Here is an 8,279-nt window from a genome sequence, read left to right as displayed (position 1 = left end):
AGAGCTTGCAGAGCACTGGGGAAAAGCAGGCAGAGAATTCCCTGCTAGCACCTTCTCTGTGCCTGGGAAGCAGAAGTCTTCACATTGCTTCGCAGAATCGCTTTTGTGTAGACAACAGTAACACTTGTTCAGAACAAAAGAAAGCACAGAGCCTCAGATTTTATGTTGTCCTGGAGAGCTTGCAGAGCACTGGGGAAAAGCAAGCAGAGAATTCCCTGCTAGCACCTTCTCTGTGCCTGGGAAACAGAAGTGTTCACATTGCTTCGCAGTATCGCTTTTGTGCAGAAAACAGTAACACTTGTTCAGAAGGAAAGAAAGCACAGAGCCCCATATTTTATGTTGTGCTGGAGAGCTTGCAGAATACTGGGGAAAAGCAGGCAGAGAATTCCCTGCTAGCACCTTCTCTGTGCCTGGGAAACAGAAGTGTTCACATTGCTTCGCAGAATCGCTTTTGTGCAGAAAACAGTAACACTTGTTCAGAACGAAAGAAAGCACAGAGCCCCAGATTTTATGTTGTCCTGGAGAGCTTGCAGAGCACTGGGGAAAGGCAGGCAGACAATTCACTGCTAGCACCTTCTCTGTGCCTGTTCACATTGCTTCGCAGAATCGCTTTTGTGCAGAAAACAGTAACACCTGTTCAGACGAAAGAAAGCACAGAGCCCCAGATTTTATGTTGTCCTGGAGAGCTTGCAGAGCACTGGGGAAAGGCAGGCAGAGAATTCCCTGCTAGCACCTTCTCTGTGCCTGTTCACATTCCTTCGCAGAATCGCTTTTGTGCAGAAAACAGTAACACTTGTTCAGAACGAAAGAAAGCACAGAGCCCCAGATTTTATGTTGTGCTGGAGAGCTTGCAGAGCACTGGGGAAAGGCAGGCAGAGAATTCCCTGCTAGCACCTTCTCTGTGCCTGTTCACATTGCTTCGCAGAATCGCTTTTGTGCAGAAAACAGTAACACTTGTTCAGACGAAAGAAAGCACAGAGCCCCAGATTTTATGTTGTCCTGGAGAGCTTGCAGAGCACTGGGGAAAGGCAGGCAGAGAATTTCCTGCTAGCACCTTCTCTGTGCCTGGGAAGCAGAAGTGTTCACATTGCTTGGCAGAATCGCTTTTGTGCAGAAAACAGTAACACTTGTTCAGAACGAAAGAAAGCACAGAGCCCCAGATTTTATGTTGTGCTGGAGAGCTTGCAGAGTACTGGGGAAAAGCAGGCAGAGAATTCCCTGCTAGCACCTTCTCTGTGCCTGGGAAACAGAAGTGTTCACATTGCTTCGCAGAATCGCTTTTGTGCAGAAAACAGTAACACTTGTTCAGAATGAAAGAAAGCACAGAGCCCCAGATTTTATGTTGTCCTGGAGAGCTTGCAGAGCACTGGGGAAAGGCAGGCAGAGAATTCCCTGCTAGCACCTTCTCTGTGCCTGTTCACATTCCTTCGCAGAATCGCTTTTGTGCAGAAAACTGTAACACTTGTTCAGAACGAAAGAAAGCACAGAGCCCCACATTTTATGTTGACCTGGAGAGCTTGCAGAGCACTGGGGAAAAGCAGGCAGAGAATTCCCTGCTAGCACCTTCTCTGTGCCTGGGAAACAGAAGTGTTCACATTGCTTCGCAGAATCGCTTTTGTGCAGAAAACAGTAACACTTGTTCAGAACGAAAGAAAGCACAGAGCCCCAGATTTTATGTTGTCCTGGAGAGCTTGCAGAGCACTGGGGAAAGGCAGGCAGAGAATTCCCTGCTAGCACCTTCTCTGTGCCTGGGAAGCAGAAGTGTTCACATTGCTTCGCAGAATCGCTTTTGTGCAGAAAACAATAACACCTGTTCAGAACGAAAGAAAGCACAGAGCCCCAGATTTTATGTTGTCCTGGAGAGCTTGCAGAGTACTGGGGAAAAGCAGGCAGAGAATTCCCTGCTAGCACCTTCTCTGTGCCTGGGAAACAGAAGTGTTCACATTGCTTCGCAGAATCGCTTTTGTGCAGAAAACAGTAACACTTGTTCAGAACGAAAGAAAGCACAGAGCCCCAGATTTTATGTTGTCCTGGAGAGCTTGCAGAGCACTGGGGAAAGGCAGGCAGAGAATTCCCTGCTAGCACCTTCCCTGTGCCTGGGAAACAGAAGTGTTCACATTGCTTCGCAGAATCGCTTTTGTGCAGAAAACAGTAACACTTGTTCAGAACGAAAGAAAGCACAGAGCCCCAGATTTTATGTTGTCCTGGAGAGCTTGCAGAGTACTGGGGAAAAGCAGGCAGAGAATTCCCTGCTAGCACCTTCTCTGTGCCTGGGAAACAGAAGTGTTCACATTGCTTCGCAGAATCGCTTTTGTGCAGAAAACAGTAACACTTGTTCAGAACGAAAGAAAGCACAGAGCCCCAGATTTTATGTTGTCCTGGAGAGCTTGCAGAGCACTGGGGAAAAGCAGGCAGAGAATTCCCTGCTAGCACCTTCTCTGTGCCTGGGAAACAGAAGTGTTCACATTGCTTCGCAGAATCGCTTTTGTGCAGAAAACAGTAACACTTGTTCAGAACGAAAGAAAGCACAGAGCCCCAGATTTTATGTTGTCCTGGAGAGCTTGCAGAGCACTGGTGAAAAGCAGGCAGAGAATTCCCTGCTAGCACCTTCTCTGTGCCTGGGAAGCAGAAATGTTCACATTGCTTGGCAGAATCGCTTTTGTGCAGAAAACAGTAACACTTGTTCAGAACGAAAGAAAGCACAGAGCCCCAGATTTTATGTTGTCCTGGAGAGCTTGCAGAGCACTGGGGAAAGGCAGGCAGAGAATTCCCTGCTAGCACCTTCTCTGTGCCTGGGAAGCAGAAGTGTTCCCATTGCTTCGCAGAATCGCTTTTGTGCAGAAAACGCTAACACTTGTTCAGAACGAAAGAAAGCACAGAGCCCCAGATTTTATGTTGTCCTGGAGAGCTTGCAGAGCACTGGGGAAAAGCAGGCAGAGAATTCCCTGCTAGCACCTTCTCTGTGCCTGGGAAACAGAAGTGTTCCCATTGCTTCGCAGAATCGCTTTTGTGCAGAAAACAGTAACACTTGTTCAGAACGAAAGAAAGCACAGAGCCCCAGATTTTATGTTGTCCTGGAGAGCTTGCAGAGCACTGGGGAAAGGCAGGCAGACAATTCACTGCTAGCACCTTCTCTGTGCCTGTTCACATTGCTTCGCAGAATCGCTTTTGTGCAGAAAACAGTAACACCTGTTCAGACGAAAGAAAGCACAGAGCCCCAGATTTTATGTTGTCCTGGAGAGCTTGCAGAGCACTGGGGAAAGGCAGGCAGAGAATTCCCTGCTAGCACCTTCTCTGTGCCTGTTCACATTCCTTCGCAGAATCGCTTTTGTGCAGAAAACAGTAACACTTGTTCAGAACGAAAGAAAGCACAGAGCCCCAGATTTTATGTTGTCCTGGAGAGCTTGCAGAGCACTGGGGAAAGGCAGGCAGAGAATTCCCTGCTAGCACCTTCTCTGTGCCTGGGAAGCAGAAGTGTTCCCATTGCTTCGCAGAATCGCTTTTGTGCAGAAAACGCTAACACTTGTTCAGAACGAAAGAAAGCACAGAGCCCCAGATTTTATGTTGTCCTGGAGAGCTTGCAGAGCACTGGGGAAAAGCAGGCAGAGAATTCCCTGCTAGCACCTTCTCTGTGCCTGGGAAACAGAAGTGTTCCCATTGCTTCGCAGAATCGCTTTTGTGCAGAAAACAGTAACACTTGTTCAGAACGAAAGAAAGCACAGAGCCCCAGATTTTATGTTGTCCTGGAGAGCTTGCAGAGCACTGGGGAAAGGCAGGCAGACAATTCACTGCTAGCACCTTCTCTGTGCCTGTTCACATTGCTTCGCAGAATCGCTTTTGTGCAGAAAACAGTAACACCTGTTCAGACGAAAGAAAGCACAGAGCCCCAGATTTTATGTTGTCCTGGAGAGCTTGCAGAGCACTGGGGAAAGGCAGGCAGAGAATTCCCTGCTAGCACCTTCTCTGTGCCTGTTCACATTCCTTCGCAGAATCGCTTTTGTGCAGAAAACAGTAACACTTGTTCAGAACGAAAGAAAGCACAGAGCCCCAGATTTTATGTTGTGCTGGAGAGCTTGCAGAGCACTGGGGAAAGGCAGGCAGAGAATTCCCTGCTAGCACCTTCTCTGTGCCTGTTCACATTGCTTCGCAGAATCGCTTTTGTGCAGAAAACAGTAACACTTGTTCAGACGAAAGAAAGCACAGAGCCCCAGATTTTATGTTGTCCTGGAGAGCTTGCAGAGCACTGGGGAAAGGCAGGCAGAGAATTTCCTGCTAGCACCTTCTCTGTGCCTGGGAAGCAGAAGTGTTCACATTGCTTGGCAGAATCGCTTTTGTGCAGAAAACAGTAACACTTGTTCAGAACGAAAGAAAGCACAGAGCCCCAGATTTTATGTTGTGCTGGAGAGCTTGCAGAGTACTGGGGAAAAGCAGGCAGAGAATTCCCTGCTAGCACCTTCTCTGTGCCTGGGAAACAGAAGTGTTCACATTGCTTCGCAGAATCGCTTTTGTGCAGAAAACAGTAACACTTGTTCAGAATGAAAGAAAGCACAGAGCCCCAGATTTTATGTTGTCCTGGAGAGCTTGCAGAGCACTGGGGAAAGGCAGGCAGAGAATTCCCTGCTAGCACCTTGTCTGTGCCTGGGAAACAGAAGTGTTCACATTGCTTCGCAGAATCGCTTTTGTGCAGAAAACAGTAACACTTGTTCAGAAGGAAAGAAAGCACAGAGCCCCATATTTTATGTTGTGCTGGAGAGCTTGCAGAGTACTGGGGAAAAGCAGGCAGAGAATTCCCTGCTAGCACCTTCTCTGTGCCTGGGAAGCAGAAGTGTTCACATTGCTTGGCAGAATCGCTTTTGTGCAGAAAACAGTAACACTTGTTCAGAACAAAAGAAAGCACAGAGCCCCAGATTTTATGTTGTCCTGGAGAGCTTGCAGAGCACTGGGGAAAAGCAGGCAGAGAATTCCCTGCTAGCACCTTCTCTGTGCCTGGGAAGCAGAATTGTTCACATTGCTTCGCAGAATCGCTTTTGTGCAGAAAACAGTAACACTTGTTCAGAACGAAAGAAAGCACAGAGCCCCAGATTTTATGTTGTCCTGGAGAGCTTGCAGAGCACTGGGGAAAGGCAGGCAGAGAATTCCCTGCTAGCACCTTCTCTGTGCCTGTTCACATTGCTTCGCAGAATCGCTTTTGTGCAGAAAACAGTAACACTTGTTCAGACGTAAGAAAGCACATAGCCCCAGATTTTATGTTGTCCTGGAGAGCTTGCAGAGCACTGGGGAAAGGCAGGCAGAGAATTTCCTGCTAGCACCTTCTCTGTGCCTGGGAAGCAGAAGTGTTCACATTGCTTGGCAGAATCGCTTTTGTGCAGAAAACAGTAACACTTGTTCAGAACGAAAGAAAGCACAGAGCCCCAGATTCTATGTTGTCCTGGAGAGCTTGCAGAGCACTGGGGAAAAGCAGGCAGAGAATTCCCTGCTAGCACCTTCTCTGTGCCTGGGAAACAGAAGTGTTCACATTGCTTCGCAGAATCGCTTTTGTGCAGAAAACAGTAACACTTGTTCAGAAGGAAAGAAAGCACAGAGCCCCATATTTTATGTTGTGCTGGAGAGCTTGCAGAGTACTGGGGAAAAGCAGGCAGAGAATTCCCTGCTAGCACCTTCTCTGTGCCTGGGAAACAGAAGTGTTCACATTGCTTCGCAGAATCGCTTTTGTGCAGAAAACAGTAACACTTGTTCAGAATGAAAGAAAGCACAGAGCCCCAGATTTTATGTTGTCCTGGAGAGCTTGCAGAGCACTGGGGAAAGGCAGGCAGAGAATTCCCTGCTAGCACCTTCTCTGTGCCTGTTCACATTCCTTCGCAGAATCGCTTTTGTGCAGAAAACTGTAACACTTGTTCAGAACGAAAGAAAGCACAGAGCCCCAGATTTTATGTTGTCCTGGAGAGCTTGCAGAGCACTGGGGAAAGGCAGGCAGAGAATTCCCTGCTAGCACGTTCTCGGTGCCTGGGAAGCAGAAGTGTTCACATTTCTTAGCAGTATCGCTTTTGTGCAGAAAACAGTAACACTTGTTCAGAAGGAAAGAAAGCACAGAGCCCCATATTTTATGTTGTGCTGGAGAGCTTGCAGAGTACTGGGGAAAAGCAGGCAGAGAATTCCCTGCTAGCACCTTCTCTGTGCCTGGGAAACAGAAGTGTTCACATTGCTTCGCAGAATCGCTTTTGTGCAGATAACAGTAACACTTGTTCAGAACAAAAGAAAGCACAGAGCCCCAGATTTTATGTTGTCCTGGAGAGCTTGCAGAGCACTGGGGAAAAGCAGGCAGAGAATTCCCTGCTAGCACCTTCTCTGTGCCTGGGAAACAGAAGTGTTCACATTGCTTCGCAGAATCGCTTTTGTGCAGAAAACAGTAACACTTGTTCAGACGAAAGAAAGCACAGAGCCCCAGATTTTATGTTGTGCTGGAGAGCTTGCAGAGCACTGGGGAAAGGCAGGCAGAGAATTCCCTGCTAGCACCTTCTCTGTGCCTGGGAAGCAGAAGTCTTCACATTGCTTCGCAGAATCGCTTTTGTGCAGAAAACAGTAACACTTGTTCAGAACGAAAGAAAGCACAGAGCCCCAGATTTTATGTTGTCCTGGAGAGCTTGCAGAGCACTGGGGAAAAGCAGGCAGAGAATTCCCTGCTAGCACCTTCTCTGTGCCTGGGAAACAGAAGTGTTCACATTGCTTCGCAGAATCGCTTTTGTGCAGAAAACAGTAACACCTGTTCAGAACGAAAGAAAGCACAGAGCCCCAGATTTTATGTTGTCCTGGAGAGCTTGCAGAGCACTGGGGAAAGGCAGGCAGAGAATTCCCTGCTAGCACCTTCTCTGTGCCTGGGAAGCAGAAGTGTTCACATTGCTTCGCAGAATCGCTTTTGTGCAGAAAACAATAACACCTGTTCAGAACGAAAGAAAGCACAGAGCCCCAGATTTTATGTTGTCCTGGAGAGCTTGCAGAGTACTGGGGAAAAGCAGGCAGAGAATTCCCTGCTAGCACCTTCTCTGTGCCTGGGAAACAGAAGTGTTCACATTGCTTCGCAGAATCGCTTTTGTGCAGAAAACAGTAACACTTGTTCAGAATGAAAGAAAGCACAGAGCCCCAGATTTTATGTTGTCCTGGAGAGCTTGCAGAGCACTGGGGAAAGGCAGGCAGAGAATTCCCTGCTAGCACCTTCTCTGTGCCTGTTCACATTCCTTCGCAGAATCGCTTTTGTGCAGAAAACTGTAACACTTGTTCAGAACGAAAGAAAGCACAGAGCCCCACATTTTATGTTGTCCTGGAGAGCTTGCAGAGCACTGGGGAAAAGCAGGCAGAGAATTCCCTGCTAGCACCTTCTCTGTGCCTGGGAAACAGAAGTGTTCACATTGCTTCGCAGAATCGCTTTTGTGCAGAAAACAGTAACACTTGTTCAGAACGAAAGAAAGCACAGAGCCCCAGATTTTATGTTGTCCTGGAGAGCTTGCAGAGCACTGGGGAAAGGCAGGCAGAGAATTCCCTGCTAGCACCTTCTCTGTGCCTGGGAAGCAGAAGTGTTCACATAGCTTCGCAGAATCGCTTTTGTGCAGAAAACAATAACACCTGTTCAGAACGAAAGAAAGCACAGAGCCCCAGATTTTATGTTGTCCTGGAGAGCTTGCAGAGTACTGGGGAAAAGCAGGCAGAGAATTCCCTGCTAGCACCTTCTCTGTGCCTGGGAAACAGAAGTGTTCACATTGCTTCGCAGAATCGCTTTTGTGCAGAAAACAGTAACACTTGTTCAGAACGAAAGAAAGCACAGAGCCCCAGATTTTATGTTGTCCTGGAGAGCTTGCAGAGCACTGGGGAAAGGCAGGCAGAGAATTCCCTGCTAGCACCTTCCCTGTGCCTGGGAAACAGAAGTGTTCACATTGCTTCGCAGAATCGCTTTTGTGCAGAAAACAGTAACACTTGTTCAGAACGAAAGAAAGCACAGAGCCCCAGATTTTATGTTGTCCTGGAGAGCTTGCAGAGCACTGGGGAAAAGCAGGCAGAGAATTCCCTGCTAGCACCTTCTCTGTGCCTGGGAAACAGAAGTGTTCACATTGCTTCGCAGAATCGCTTTTGTGCAGAAAACAGTAACACTTGTTCAGAAGGAAAGAAAGCACAGAGCCCCATATTTTATGTTGTGCTGGAGAGCTTGCAGAGTACTGGGGAAAAGCAGGCAGAGAATTCCCTGCTAGCACCTTCTCTGTGCCTGGGAAACAGAAGTGTTCACATTGCTT

Source organism: Strix uralensis, unplaced genomic scaffold (assembly GCF_047716275.1).
Source record: "Strix uralensis isolate ZFMK-TIS-50842 unplaced genomic scaffold, bStrUra1 scaffold_41, whole genome shotgun sequence".
NCBI lineage: Eukaryota > Metazoa > Chordata > Aves > Strigiformes > Strigidae > Strix > Strix uralensis.
This window is presented reverse-complemented; position numbering follows the sequence as displayed.